Source organism: Bombus vancouverensis, chromosome 7 (assembly GCF_051014615.1).
Source record: "Bombus vancouverensis nearcticus chromosome 7, iyBomVanc1_principal, whole genome shotgun sequence".
NCBI classification, from domain to species: Eukaryota; Metazoa; Arthropoda; class Insecta; order Hymenoptera; family Apidae; genus Bombus; species Bombus vancouverensis.
Window position 1 is genome coordinate 7216801 of NC_134917.1, and position 19650 is coordinate 7236450.

The following is a 19650-nucleotide window of genomic DNA, read 5'->3' on the forward strand; positions in this document are numbered from 1 at the left end:
GAACGTATTACGTTATATGGTATAACGTCATAACGTATTACGTTATATGGTATTACGTTATCACGTATTACGTTATATGGTATAACGTTATAACGTATTACGTTATATGGTATTACGTTATAACGTATTACGTTATATGGTATTACGTTATAACGTATTACGTTATATAGTATAACGTTATAACGTGTTACGTTATATGGAATAACGTTATAACTAATTACGTTATATGGCATTACGTTATAACGTATTACGTTATATGGTATAACGTTATAACGTATTACGTTATATGGTATAACGTTATAACGTATTACGTTATATGGTATAACGTTATAACGTATTACGTTATATGGTATATCGTTATAACGTATTACGTTATATGGTATAACGTTATCACGTATTACGTTATATGGTATAACGTTATAACGTATTACGTTATATGGTATTACGTTATAACGTATTACGTTATATGGTATTACGTTATAACGTATTACGTTATATAGTATAACGTTATAACGTGTTACGTTATATGGAATAACGTTATAACTAATTACGTTATATGGCATTACGTTATAACGTATTACGTTATATGGTATAACGTTATAACGTATTACGTTATATGGTATAACGTTATAACGTATTACGTTATATGGTATAACGTTATAACGTACTGCGTTATATGGTATATCGTTATAACGTATTACGTTATATGGTATAACGTTATACCGTATTACGTTATATGGTATAACGTTATAACGTATTACGTTATATGGTATAACGTTATAACGTATTACGTTATATGGTATAACGTTATAACGTATTACGTTATATGGTATATCGTTATAACGTATTACGTTATATGGTATAACGTTATACCGTATTACGTTATATGGTATAACGACATGACGTTTTACGTTATATGGTATTACGTTATAACGTATTACGTTATATGATATTACGTTAGAACGTATTACGTTATATGGTATAACGTCATAACGTATTACGTTATATGGTATTACGTTATCACGTATTACGTTATATGGTATAACGTTATAACGTATTACGTTATATGGTATAACGTTTTAACGTATTACGTTATATGATATTACGTTAGAACGTATTACGTTATATGGTATAACGTCATAACGTATTACGTTATATGGTATTACGTTATCACGTATTACGTTATATGGTATAACGTTATAACGTATTACGTTATATGGTATAACGTTTTAACGTATTACGTTATATGGTATAACGTTATCACGTATTACGTTATATGGTATAACGTTACAACGTATTACGTTATATGGTATTACGTTATAACTAATTACGTTATATGGCATTACGTTATAACGTATTACGTTATATGGTATTACGTTATAACGTATTACGTTATATGGTATTACGTTATAACGTATTACGTTATATAGTATAACGTTATAACGTGTTACGTTATATGGAATAACGTTATAACTAATTACGTTATATGGCATTACGTTATAACGTATTACGTTATATGGTATAACGTTATAACGTATTACGTTATATGGTATAACGTTATAACGTATTACGTTATATGGTATAACGTTATAACATACTGCGTTATATGGTATATCGTTATAACGTATTACGTTATATGGTATAACGTTATACCTTATTACGTTATATGGTATAACGTTATAACGTATTACGTTATATGGTATAACGTTATAACGTATTACGTTTTATGGTATAACGTTATAACGTATTACGTTATATGGTATATCGTTATAACGTATTACGTTATATGGTATAACGTTATACCGTATTACGTTATATGGTATAACGACATGACGTTTTATGTTATATGGTATTACGTTATAACGTATTACGTTATATGATATTACGTTAGAACGTATTACGTTATATGGTATAACGTCATAACGTATTACGTTATATGGTATTACGTTATCACGTATTACGTTATATGGTATAGCGTTATAACGTATTACGTTATATGGTATAAAGTTTTAACGTATTACGTCATATGGTATAACGTTATCACGTATTACGTTATATGGTATAACGTTATAACGTATTACGTTATATGGTATTACGTTATAACGTATTACGTTATATGGTATTACGTTATAACGTATTACGTTATATGGTATAACGAAATGACGTTTTACGTTATATGGTATTACGTTATAACGTATTACGTTATATGGTATTACGTTATAACGTATTACGTTATATGGTATAACGTCATAACGTATTACGTTATATGGTATTACGTTATCACGTATTACGTTATATGGTATAACGTTATAACGTATTACGTTATATGGTATAACGTTATAACGAATTACGTTATATGGCATTACGTTATAACGTACTACGTTATATGGTATGGCGTTATAACATATTACGTTATATGGTATTACGTTATAACGTATTACGTTATATGGTATAACGAAATGACGTTTTACGTTATATGGTATTACGTTATAACGTATTACGTTATATGGTATTACGTTATAACGTATTACGTTATATGGTATAACGTCATAACGTATTACGTTATATGGTATTACGTTATCACGTATTACGTTCTATGGTATAACGTTATAACGTATTACGTTATATGGTATAACGTTATAACGAATTACGTTATATGGCATTACGTTATAACGTACTACGTTATATGGTATTACGTTATCACGTATTACGTTATATGGTATAACGTTATAACGTATTACGTTATATGGTATAACGTTTTAACGTATTACGTTATATGGTATAACGTTATCACGTATTACGTTATATGGTATAACGTTATAACGTATTACGTTATATGGTATAACGTTTTAACGTATTACGTTATATGGTATAACGTTATCACGTATTGCGTTATATGGTATAACGTTATAACGTATTACGTTATATGGTATTACGTTATAACGTATTACGTTATATGGTATAACGAAATGACGTTTTACGTTATATGGTATTACGTTATAACGTATTACGTTATATGGTATTACGTTATAACGTATTACGTTATATGGTATAACGTCATAACGTATTACGTTATATGGTATTACGTTATCACGTATTACGTTATATGGTATAACGTTATAACGTATTACGTTATATGGTATAACGTTATAACGAATTACGTTATATGGCATTACGTTATAACGTACTACGTTATATGGTATGACGTTATAACATATTACGTTATATGGTATAACGTTGTAACGTATTACGTTATATGGCATAACGAAATGACGTTTTACGATATATGGTATAACGTTATAACGTATTGCGTTATATAGCATTAAGTTATATCCTATTACGTTATATGGTATAACGTTATACCGTATACGTTGTATGGTATAACGAAATGCCGTTTTACGTTATATGTTATTACGTTATAACGTATTACGTTATATGGAATAACGTTATACCGTATTACGTTATATGGTATAACGAAATGACGTTTTACGTTATATGGTATTACGTTATAACGTATTACGTTATATGGTATAACGTTATAACGAATTACGTTATATGGTATAGTGAAATGACGTTTTACGTTATATGGTATAACGTTATAACGTATTACGTTATATGGTATAACGTTATAACGTATTACGTTATATGGTATAACGTTTTAACGTATTACGTTATATGGTATAACGAAATGACGTTTTACGTTATATGGTATTACGTTATAACGTATTACGTTATATGGTATAACGAAATGACGTTTTACGTTATATGGTATTACGTTATATGGTATTACGTTATCACGTATTACGTTATATGGTATAGCGTTATAACGTATTACGTTATATGGTATAACGTTTTAACGTATTACGTTATATGGTATAACGTTATCACCTATTACGTTATATGGTATAACGTTATAACGTATTACGTTATAGGATATTACGTTATAACGTATTACGTTATATGGTATAACGTCATAACGTATTACGTTATATGGTATTACCTTATCACGTATTACGTTATATGGTATAACGTTATAACGTATTACGTTATATGGCATAACGTTTTAACGTATTACGTTATATGGTATAACGTTATCACGTATTACGTTATATGGTATAACGTTGTAACGTATTACGTTATATGGTAATACGTCATAACGTATTACGTTATATGGTATAACGTTATAACGTATTACGTTATATGGTATAACGTTATAACGTATTACGTTATATGGTATTACGTTATAACGTATTACGTTATATAGTATAACGTTATAACGTGTTACGTTATATGGAATAACGTTATAACTAATTACGTTATATGGCATTACGTTATAACGTATTACGTTATATGGTATAACGTTATAACGTATTACGTTATATGGTATAACGTTATAACGTATTACGTTATATGGTATAACGTTATAACGTATTACGTTATATGGTATATCGTTATAACGTATTACGTTATATGGTATAACGTTATACCGTATTACGTTATATGGTATAACGAAATGACGTTTTACGTTATATGGTATTACGTTATAACGTATTACGTTATATGATATTACGTTAGAACGTATTACGTTATATGGTATAACGTCATAACGTATTACGTTATATGGTATTACGTTATCACGTATTACGTTATATGGTATAACGTTGTAACGTATTACGTTATATGGTATTACGTTATAACGTATTACGTTATATGGTATTACGTTATAACGTATTACGTTATATAGTATAACGTTATAACGTGTTACGTTATATGGAATAACGTTATAACTAATTACGTTATATGGCATTACGTTATAACGTATTACGTTATATGGTATAACGTTATAACGTATTACGTTATATGGTATAACGTTATAACGTATTACGTTATATGGTATAACGTTATAACGTATTACGTTATATGGTATATCGTTATAACGTATTACGTTATATGGTATAACGTTATACCGTATTACGTTATATGGTATAACGAAATGACGTTTTACGTTATATGGTATTACGTTATAACGTATTACGTTATATGATATTACGTTAGAACGTATTACGTTATATGGTATAACGTCATAACGTATTACGTTATATGGTATTACGTTATCACGTATTACGTTATATGGTATAACGTTATAACGTATTACGTTATATGGTATTACGTTATAACGTATTACGTTATATGGTATTACGTTATAACGTATTACGTTATATAGTATAACGTTATAACGTGTTACGTTATATGGAATAACGTTATAACTAATTACGTTATATGGCATTACGTTATAACGTATTACGTTATATGGTATAACGTTATAACGTATTACGTTATATGGTATAACGTTATAACGTATTACGTTATATGGTATAACGTTATAACGTACTGCGTTATATGGTATATCGTTATAACGTATTACGTTATATGGTATATCGTTATAACGTATTACGTTATATGGTATAACGTTATACCGTATTACGTTATATGGTATAACGTTATAACGTATTACGTTATATGGTATAACGTTATAACGTATTACGTTATATGGTATAACGTTATAACGTATTACGTTATATGGTATATCGTTATAACGTATTACGTTATATGGTATAACGTTATACCGTATTACGTTATATGGTATAACGTTATAACGTATTACGTTATATGGTATTACGTTATCACGTATTACGTTATATGGTATAGCGTTATAACGTATTACGTTATATGGTATAACGTTTTAACGTATTACGTTATATGGTATAACGTTATCACGTATTACGTTATATGGTATAACGTTATAACGTATTACGTTATATGGTATTACGTTATAACGTATTACGTTATATGGTATAACGTTATAACGTATTACGTTATATGGTATAACGTTATAACGTATTACGTTATATTGTATAACGTTATAACGTATTACGTTATATGGTATAACGTCATAACGTATTACGTTATATGGTATTACGTTATCACGTATTACGTTATATGGTATAACGTTATAACGTATTACGTTATATGGTATAACGTTTTAACGTATTACGTTATATGGTATAACGTTATCACGTATTACGTTATATGGTATAACGTTATAACGTATTACGTTATATGGTATAACGTTTTAACGTATTACGTTATATGGTATAACGTTATCACGTATTACGTTATATGGTATAACGTTATAACGTATTACGTTATAGGATATTACGTTATAACGTATTACGTTATATGGTATAACGTCATAACGTATTACGTTATATGGTATTACCTTATCACGTATTACGTTATATGGTATAACGTTATAACGTATTACGTTATATGGTAATACGTCATAACGTATTACGTTATATGGTATAACGTTATAACGTATTACGTTATATGGTATAACGTTATAACGTATTACGTTATATGGTATTACGTTATAACGTATTACGTTATATAGTATAACGTTATAACGTGTTACGTTATATGGAATAACGTTATAACTAATTACGTTATATGGCATTACGTTATAACGTATTACGTTATATGGTATAACGTTATAACGTATTACGTTATATGGTATAACGTTATAACGTATTACGTTATATGGTATAACGTTATAACGTATTACGTTATATGGTATATCGTTATAACGTATTACGTTATATGGTATAACGTTATACCGTATTACGTTATATGGTATAACGAAATGACGTTTTACGTTATATGGTATTACGTTATAACGTATTACGTTATATGATATTACGTTAGAACGTATTACGTTATATGGTATAACGTCATAACGTATTACGTTATATGGTATTACGTTATCACGTATTACGTTATATGGTATAACGTTGTAACGTATTACGTTATATGGTATTACGTTATAACGTATTACGTTATATGGTATTACGTTATAACGTATTACGTTATATAGTATAACGTTATAACGTGTTACGTTATATGGAATAACGTTATAACTAATTACGTTATATGGCATTACGTTATAACGTATTACGTTATATGGTATAACGTTATAACGTATTACGTTATATGGTATAACGTTATAACGTATTACGTTATATGGTATAACGTTATAACGTATTACGTTATATGGTATATCGTTATAACGTATTACGTTATATGGTATAACGTTATACCGTATTACGTTATATGGTATAACGAAATGACGTTTTACGTTATATGGTATTACGTTATAACGTATTACGTTATATGATATTACGTTAGAACGTATTACGTTATATGGTATAACGTCATAACGTATTACGTTATATGGTATTACGTTATCACGTATTACGTTATATGGTATAACGTTATAAGGTATTACGTTATATGGTATTACGTTATAACGTATTACGTTATATGGTATTACGTTATAACGTATTACGTTATATAGTATAACGTTATAACGTGTTACGTTATATGGAATAACGTTATAACTAATTACGTTATATGGCATTACGTTATAACGTATTACGTTATATGGTATAACGTTATAACGTATTACGTTATATGGTATAACGTTATAACGTATTACGTTATATGGTATAACGTTATAGCGTACTGCGTTATATGGTATATGGTTATAACGTATTACGTTATATGGTATATCGTTATAACGTATTACGTTATATGGTATAACGTTATACCGTATTACGTTATATGGTATAACGTTATAACGTATTACGTTATATGGTATAACGTTATAACGTATTACGTTATATGGTATAACGTTATAACGTATTACGTTATATGGTATATCGTTATAACGTATTACGTTATATGGTATAACGTTATACCGTATTACGTTATATGGTATAACGTTATAACGTATTACGTTATATGGTATTACGTTATCACGTATTACGTTATATGGTATAGCGTTATAACGTATTACGTTATATGGTATAACGTTTTAACGTATTACGTTATATGGTATAACGTTATCACGTATTACGTTATATGGTATAACGTTATAACGTATTACGTTATATGGTATTACGTTATAACGTATTACGTTATATGGTATAACGTTATAACGTATTACGTTATATGGTATAACGTTATAACGTATTACGTTATATTGTATAACGTTATAACGTATTACGTTATATGGTATAACGTCATAACGTATTACGTTATATGGTATTACGTTATCACGTATTACGCTATATGGTATAACGTTATAACGTATTACGTTATATGGTATAACGTTTTAACGTATTACGTTATATGGTATAACGTTATCACGTATTACGTTATATGGTATAACGTTATAACGTATTACGTTATATGGTATAACGTTTTAACGTATTACGTTATATGGTATAACGTTATCACGTATTGCGTTATATGGTATAACGTTATAACGTATTACGTTATATGGTATTACGTTATAACGTATTACGTTATATGGTATAACGAAATGACGTTTTACGTTATATGGTATTACGTTATAACGTATTACGTTATATGGTATTACGTTATAACGTATTACGTTATATGGTATAACGTCATAACGTATTACGTTATATGGTATTACGTTATCACGTATTACGTTATATGGTATAACGTTATAACGTATTACGTTATATGGTATAACGTTATAACGAATTACGTTATATGGCATTACGTTATAACGTACTACGTTATATGGTATGACGTTATAACATATTACGTTATATGGTATAACGTTGTAACGTATTACGTTATATGGCATAACGAAATGACGTTTTACGATATATGGTATAACGTTATAACGTATTGCGTTATATAGCATTAAGTTATATCGAATTACGTTATATGGTCTAACGTTATGCCGTATTACGTTGTATGGTATAACGAAATGCCGTTTTACGTTATATGTTATTACGTTATAACGTATTACGTTATATGGAATAACGTTATACCGTATTACGTTATATGGTATAACGAAATGACATTTTACGTTATATGGTATTACGTTATAACGTATTACGGTATATGGTATAACGTTATAACGAATTACGTTATATGGTATAGTGAAATGACGTTTTACGTTATATGGTATAACGTTATAACGTATTACGTTATATGGTATAACGTTATAACGTATTACGTTATATGGTATAACGTTTTAACGTATTACGTTATATGGTATAATGAAATGACGTTTTACGTTATATGGTATTACGTTATAACGTATTACGTTATATGGTATAACGAAATGACGTTTTACGTTATATGGTATTACGTTATATGGTATTACGTTATCACGTATTACGTTATATGGTATAACGTTATAACGTATTACGTTATATGGTATAACGTTTTAACGTATTACGTTATATGGTATAACGTTATCACCTATTACGTTATATGGTATAACGTTATAACGTATTACGTTATATGATATTACGTTATAACGTATTACGTTATATGGTATAACGTCATAACGTATTACGTTATATGGTATTACCTTATCACGTATTACGTTATATGGTATAACGTTATAACGTATTACGTTATATGGCATAACGTTTTAACGTATTACGTTATATGGTATAACGTTATCACCTATTACGTTATATGGTATAACGTTATAACGTATTACGTTATATGATATTACGTTATAACGTATTACGTTATATGGTATAACGTCATAACGTATTACGTTATATGGTATTACCTCATCACGTATTACGTTATATGGTATAACGTTATAACGTATTACGTTATATGGCATAACGTTTTAACGTATTACGTTATATGGTATAACGTTATAACGTATTACGTTATATGGTATTACGTCATAACGTATTACGTTATATGGTATAACGTTATAACGTATTACGTTATATGGTATAACGTTATAACGTATTACGTTATATGGTATTACGTTATAACGTATTACGTTATATAGTATAACGTTATAACGTGTTACGTTATATGGAATAACGTTATAACTAATTACGTTATATGGCATTACGTTATAACGTATTACGTTATATGGTATAACGTTATAACGTATTACGTTATATGGTATAACGTTATAACGTATTACGTTATATGGTATAACGTTATAACGTATTACGTTATATGGTATATCGTTATAACGTATTACGTTATATGGTATAACGTTATACCGTATTACGTTATATGGTATAACGAAATGACGTTTTACGTTATATGGTATTACGTTATAACGTATTACGTTATATGATATTACGTTAGAACGTATTACGTTATATGGTATAACGTCATAACGTATTACGTTATATGGTATTACGTTATCACGTATTACGTTATATGGTATAACGTTATAACGTATTACGTTATATGGTATTACGTTATAACGTATTACGTTATATGGTATTACGTTATAACGTATTACGTTATATAGTATAACGTTATAACGTGTTACGTTATATGGAATAACGTTATAACTAATTACGTTATATGGCATTACGTTATAACGTATTACGTTATATGGTATAACGTTATAACGTATTACGTTATATGGTATAACGTTATACCGTATTACGTTATATGGTATAACGAAATGACGTTTTACGTTATATGGTATTACGTTATAACGTATTACGTTATATGATATTACGTTAGAACGTATTACGTTATATGGTATAACGTCATAACGTATTACGTTATATGGTATTACGTTATCACGTATTACGTTATATGGTATAACGTTATAACGTATTACGTTATATGGTATTACGTTATAACGTATTACGTTATATGGTATTACGTTATAACGTATTACGTTATATAGTATAACGTTATAACGTGTTACGTTATATGGAATAACGTTATAACGTATTACGTTATATGGTATAACGTTATAACGTATTACGTTATATGGTATTACGTTATCACGTATTACGTTATATGGTATAACGTTATAACGTATTACGTTATATGGTATTACGTTATAACGTATTACGTTATATGGTATTACGTTATAACGTATTACGTTATATAGTATAACGTTATAACGTATTACGTTATATGGTATAACGTTATAACGTATTACGTTATATGGTATAACGTTATAACGTATTACGTTATATGGTATATCGTTATAACGTATTACGTTATATGGTATAACGTTATACCGTATTACGTTATATGGTATAACGTTATAACGTATTACGTTATATGGTATTACGTTATCACGTATTACGTTATATGGTATAGCGTTATAACGTATTACGTTATATGGTATAACGTTTTAACGTATTACGTTATATGGTATAACGTTATCACGTATTACGTTATATGGTATAACGTTATAACGTATTACGTTATATGGTATTACGTTATAACGTATTACGTTATATGGTATAACGTTATAACGTATTACGTTATATGGTATAACGTTATAACGTATTACGTTATATTGTATAACGTTATAACGTATTACGTTATATGGTATAACGTCATAACGTATTACGTTATATGGTATTACGTTATCACGTATTACGTTATATGGTATAACGTTATAACGTATTACGTTATATGGTATAACGTTTTAACGTATTACGTTATATGGTATAACGTTATCACGTATTACGTTATATGGTATAACGTTATAACGTATTACGTTATATGGTATAACGTTTTAACGTATTACGTTATATGGTATAACGTTATCACGTATTGCGTTATATGGTATAACGTTATAACGTATTACGTTATATGGTATTACGTTATAACGTATTACGTTATATGGTATAACGAAATGACGTTTTACGTCATATGGTATTACGTTATAACGTATTACGTTATATGGTATTACGTTATAACGTATTACGTTATATGGTATAACGTCATAACGTATTACGTTATATGGTATTACGTTATCACGTATTACGTTATATGGTATAACGTTATAACGTATTACGTTATATGGTATAACGTTATAACGAATTACGTTATATGGCATTACGTTATAACGTACTACGTTATATGGTATGACGTTATAACATATTACGTTATATGGTATAACGTTGTAACGTATTACGTTATATGGCATAACGAAATGACGTTTTACGATATATGGTATAACGTTATAACGTATTGCGTTATATAGCATTAAGTTATATCGTATTACGTTATATGGTATAACGTTATACCGTATTACGTTGTATGGTATAACGAAATGCCGTTTTACGTTATATGTTATTACGTTATAACGTATTACGTTATATGGAATAACGTTATACCGTATTACGTTATATGGTATAACGAAATGACGTTTTACGTTATATGGTATTACGTTATAACGTATTACGTTATATGGTATAACGTTATAACGAATTACGTTATATGGTATAGTGAAATGACGTTTTACGTTATATGGTATAACGTTATAACGTATTACGTTATATGGTATAACGTTATAACGTATTACGTTATATGGTATAATGTTTTAACGTATTACGTTATATGGTATAACGAAATGACGTTTTACGTTATATGGTATTACGTTATAACGTATTACGTTATATGGTATAACGAAATGACGTTTTACGTTATATGGTATTACGTTATATGGTATTACGTTATCACGTATTACGTTATATGGTATAACGTTATAACGTATTACGTTATATGATATTACGTTATAACGTATTACGTTATATGGTATAACGTCATAACGTATTACGTTATATGGTATTACCTTATCACGTATTACGTTATATGGCATTACGTTATAACGTATTACGTTATATGGTATAACGTTATAACGTATTACGTTATATGGTATAACGTTATAACTAATTACGTTATATGGCATTACGTTATAACGTATTACGTTATATGGTATAACGTTATAACGTATTACGTTATATGGTATAACGTTATAACGTATTACGTTATATGGTATAACGTTATAACGTATTACGTTATATGGTATATCGTTATAACGTATTACGTTATATGGTATAACGTTATAACGTATTACGTTATATGGTATAACGTTATAACGTATTACGTTATATGGTATATCGTTATAACGTATTACGTTATATGGTATAACGTTATACCGTATTACGTTATATGGTATAACGAAATGACGTTTTACGTTATATGGTATTACGTTATAACGTATTACGTTATATGATATTACGTTAGAACGTATTACGTTATATGGTATAACGTCATAACGTATTACGTTATATGGTATTACGTTATATGGTATAACGTTATAACGTATTACGTTATATGGTATTACGTTATAACGTATTACGTTATATGGCATTACGTTATAACGTATTACGTTATATGGTATAACGTTATAACGTATTACGTTATATGGTATAACGTTATAACGTATTACGTTATATGGTATAACGTTATAACGTATTACGTTATATGGTATATCGTTATAACGTATTACGTTATATGGTATAACGTTATACCGTATTACGTTATATGGTATAACGAAATGACGTTTTACGTTATATGGTATTACGTTATAACGTATTACGTTATATGATATTACGTTAGAACGTATTACGTTATATGGTATAACGTCATAACGTATTACGTTATATGGTATTACGTTATCACGTATTACGTTATATGGTATAACGTTATAACGTATTACGTTATATGGTATTACGTTATAACGTATTACGTTATATGGTATTACGTTATAACGTATTACGTTATATAGTATAACGTTATAACGTGTTACGTTATATGGAATAACGTTATAACTAATTACGTTATATGGCATTACGTTATAACGTATTACGTTATATGGTATAACGTTATAAGGTATTACGTTATATGGTATAACGTTATAACGTATTACGTTATATGGTATAACGTTATAACGTACTGCGTTATATGGTATATCGTTATAACGTATTACGTTATATGGTATAACGTTATACCGTATTACGTTATATGGTATAACGTTATAACGTATTACGTTATATGGTATAACGATATAACGTATTACGTTATATGGTATATCGTTATAACGTATTACGTTATATGGTATAACGTTATACCGTATTACGTTATATGGTTTAACGACATGACGTTTTACGTTATATGGTATTACGTTATAACGTATTACGTTATATGATATTACGTTAGAACGTATTACGTTATATGGTATAACGTCATAACGTATTACGTTATATGGTATTACGTTATCACGTATTACGTTATATGGTATAACGTTATAACGTATTACGTTATATGGTATAACGTTTTAACGTATTACGTTATATGATATTACGTTAGAACGTATTACGTTATATGGTATAACGTCATAACGTATTACGTTATATGGTATTACGTTATCACGTATTACGTTATATGGTATAACGTTATAACGTATTACGTTATATGGCATTACGTTATAACGTATTACGTTATATGGTATAACGTTATAACGTATTACGTTATATGGTATAACGTTATAACGTATTACGTTATATGGTATAACGTTATAACATACTGCGTTATATGGTATATCGTTATAACGTATTACGTTATATGGTATAACGTTATACCGTATTACGTTATATGGTATAACGATATAACGTATTACGTTATATGGTATAACGTTATAACGTATTACGTTTTATGGTATAACGTTATAACGTATTACGTTATATGGTATTACGTTATAACGTATTACGTTATATGATATTACGTTAGAACGTATTACGTTATATGGTATAACGTCATAACGTATTACGTTATATGGTATTACGTTATCACGTATTACGTTATATGGTATAGCGTTATAACGTATTACGTTATATGGTATAACGTTTTAACGTATTACGTTATATGGTATAACGCTATCACGTATTACGTTATATGGTATAACGTTATAACGTATTACGTTATATGGTATTACGTTATAACGTATTACGTTATATGGTATAACGTTATAACGTATTACGTTATATGGTATAACGTTATAACGTATTACGTTATATTGTATAACGTTATAACGTATTACGTTATATGGTATAACGTCATAACGTATTACGTTATATGGTATTACGTTATCACGTATTACGTTATATGGTATAACGTTATAACGTATTACGTTATATGGTATAACGTTTTAACGTATTACGTTATATGGTATAACGTTATCACGTATTACGTTATATGGTATAACGTTATAACGTATTACGTTAAATGGTATAACGTTTTAACGTATTACGTTATATGGTATAACGTTATCACGTATTGCGTTATATGGTATAACGTTATAACGTATTACGTTATATGGTATTACGTTATATCGTATTACGTTATATGGTATAACGAAATGACGTTTTACGTTATATGGTATTACGTTATAACGTATTACGTTATATGGTATTACGTTATAACGTATTACGTTATATGGTATAACGTCATAACGTATTACGTTATATGGTATTACGTTATCACGTATTACGTTATATGGTATAACGTTATAACGTATTACGTTATATGGTATAACGTTATAACGAATTACGTTATATGGCATTACGTTATAACGTACTACGTTATATGGTATGACGTTATAACATATTACGTTATATGGTATAACGTTGTAACGTATTACGTTATATGGCATAACGAAATGACGTTTTACGATATATGGTATAACGTTATAACGTATTGCGTTATATAGCATTAAGTTATATCGTATTACGTTATATGGTATAACGTTATACCGTATTACGTTGTATGGTATAACGAAATGCCGTTTTACGTTATATGTTATTACGTTATAACGTATTACGTTATATGGAATAACGTTATACCGTATTACGTTATATGGTATAACGAAATGACGTTTTACGTTATATGGTATTACGTTGTAACGTATTACGTTATATGGCATAACGAAATGACGTTTTACGATATATGGTATAACGTTATAACGTATTGCGTTATATAGCATTAAGTTATATCGTATTACGTTATATGGTATAACGTTATACCGTATTACGTTGTATGGTATAACGAAATGCCGTTTTACGTTATATGTTATTACGTTATAACGTATTACGTTATATGGAATAACGTTATACCGTATTACGTTATATGGTATAACGAAATGACGTTTTACGTTATATGGTATTACGTTATAACGTATTACGTTATATGGTATAACGTTATAACGAATTACGTTATATGGTATAGTGAAATGACGTTTTACGTTATATGGTATAACGTTATAACGTATTACGTTATATGGTATAACGTTATAACGTATTACGTTATATGGTATAACGTTTTAACGTATTACGTTATATGGTATAACGTTATCACCTATTACGTTATATGGTATAACGTTATAACGTATTACGTTATATGATATTACGTTATAACGTATTACGTTATATGGTATAACGTTATAACGTATTACGTTATATGGTATATCGTTATAACGTATTACGTTATATGGTATAACGTTATACCGTATTACGTTATATGGTATAACGAAATGACGTTTTACGTTATATGGTATTACGTTATAACGTATTACGTTATATGATATTACGTTAGAACGTATTACGTTATATGGTATAACGTCATAACGTATTACGTTATATGGTATTACGTTATCACGTATTACGTTATATGGTATAACGTTATAACGTATTACGTTATATGGTATTACGTTATAACGTATTACGTTATATGGCATTACGTTATAACGTATTACGTTATATGGTATAACGTTATAACGTATTACGTTATATGGTATAACGTTATAACGTATTACGTTATATGGTATAACGTTATAACGTATTACGTTATATGGTATATCGCTATAACGTATTACGTTATATGGTATAACGTTATACCGTATTACGTTATATGGTATAACGTTATAACGTATTACGTTATATGGTATTACGTTATAACGTATTACGTTATATGATACTACGTTAGAACGTATTACGTTATATGGTATAACCTCATAACGTATTACGTTATATGGTATTACGTTATCACGTATTACGTTATATGGTATAACGTTATAACGTATTACGTTATATGGTATTACGTTATAACGTATTACGTTATATGGTATTACGTTATAACGTATTACGTTATATAGTATAACGTTATAACGTGTTACGTTATATGGAATAACGTTATAACTAATTACGTTATATGGCATTACGTTATAACGTATTACGTTATATGGTATAACGTTATAACGTATTACGTTATATGGTATAACGTTATAACGTATTACGTTATATGGTATAACGTTATAACGTACTGCGTTATATGGTATATCGTTATAACGTATTACGTTATATGGTATAACGTTATACCGTATTACTTTATATGGTATAACGTTATAACGTATTACGTTATATGGTATAACGTTATAACGTATTACGTTATATGGTATAACGTTATAACGTATTACGTTATATGGTATATCGTTATAACGTATTACGTTATATGGTATAACGTTATACCGTATTACGTTATATGGTATAACGACATGACGTTTTACGTTATATGGTATTACGTTATAACGTATTACGTTATATGATATTACGTTAGAACGTATTACGTTATATGGTATAACGTCATAACGTATTACGTTATATGGTATTACGTTATCACGTATTACGTTATATGGTATAACGTTATAACGTATTACGTTATATGGTATAACGTTTTAACGTATTACGTTATATGATATTACGTTAGAACGTATTACGTTATATGGTATAACGTCATAACGTATTACGTTATATGGTACTACGTTATCACGTATTACGTTATATGGTATAACGTTATAACGTATTACGTTATATGGTATAACGTTTTAACGTATTACGTTATATGGTATAACGTTATCACGTATTACGTTATATGGTATAACGTTACAACGTATTACGTTATATGGTATTACGTTATAACTAATTACGTTATATGGCATTACGTTATAACGTATTACGTTATATGGTATTACGTTATAACGTATTACGTTATATGGTATTACGTTATAACGTATTACGTTATATAGTATAACGTTATAACGTGTTACGTTATATGGAATAACGTTATAACATATTACGTTATATGGCATTACGTTATAACGTATTACGTTATATGGTATAACGTTATAACGTATTACGTTATATGGTATAACGCTATAACGTATTACGTTATATGGTATAACGTTATAACATACTGCGTTATATGGTATATCGTTATAACGTATTACGTTATATGGTATAACGTTATACCGTATTACGTTATATGGTATAACGTTATAACGTATTACGTTATATGGTATAACGTTATAACGTATTACGTTTTATGGTATAACGTTATAACGTATTACGTTATATGGTATTACGTTATAACGTATTACGTTATATGATATTACGTTAGAACGTATTACGTTATATGGTATAACGTCATAACGTATTACGTTATATGGTATTACGTTATCACGTATTACGTTATATGGTATAGCGTTATAACGTATTACGTTATATGGTATAACGTTTTAACGTATTACGTTATATGGTATAACGTCATAACGTATTACGTTATATGGTATTACGTTATCACGTATTACGTTATATGGTATAACGTTATAACGTATTACGTTATATGGTATAACGTTTTAACGTATTACGTTATATGATATTACGTTAGAACGTATTACGTTATATGGTATAACGTCATAACGTATTACGTTATATGGTACTACGTTATCACGTATTACGTTATATGGTATAACGTTATAACGTATTACGTTATATGGTATAACGTTTTAACGTATTACGTTATATGGTATAACGTTATCACGTATTACGTTATATGGTATAACGTTACAACGTATTACGTTATATGGTATTACGTTATAACTAATTACGTTATATGGCATTACGTTATAACGTATTACGTTATATGGTATTACGTTATAACGTATTACGTTATATGGTATAACGAAATGACGTTTTACGTCATATGGTATTACGTTATAACGTATTACGTTATATGGTATTACGTTATAACGTATTACGTTATATGGTATAACGTCATAACGTATTACGTTATATGGTATTACGTTATCACGTATTACGTTATATGGTATAACGTTATAACGTATTACGTTATATGGTATAACGTTATAACGAATTACGTTATATGGCATTACGTTATAACGTACTACGTTATATGGTATGACGTTATAACATATTACGTTATATGGTATAACGTTGTAACGTATTACGTTATATGGCATAACGAAATGACGTTTTACGATATATGGTATAACGTTATAACGTATTGCGTTATATAGCATTAAGTTATATCGTATTACGTTATATGGTATAACGTTATACCGTATTACGTTGTATGGTATAACGAAATGCCGTTTTACGTTATATGTTATTACGTTATAACGTATTACGTTATATGGAATAACGTTATACCGTATTACGTTATATGGTATAACGAAATGACGTTTTACGTTATATGGTATTACGTTATAACGTATTACGTTATATGGTATAACGTTATAACGAATTACGTTATATGGTATAGTGAAATGACGTTTTACGTTATATGGTATAACGTTATAACGTATTACGTTATATGGTATAACGTTAT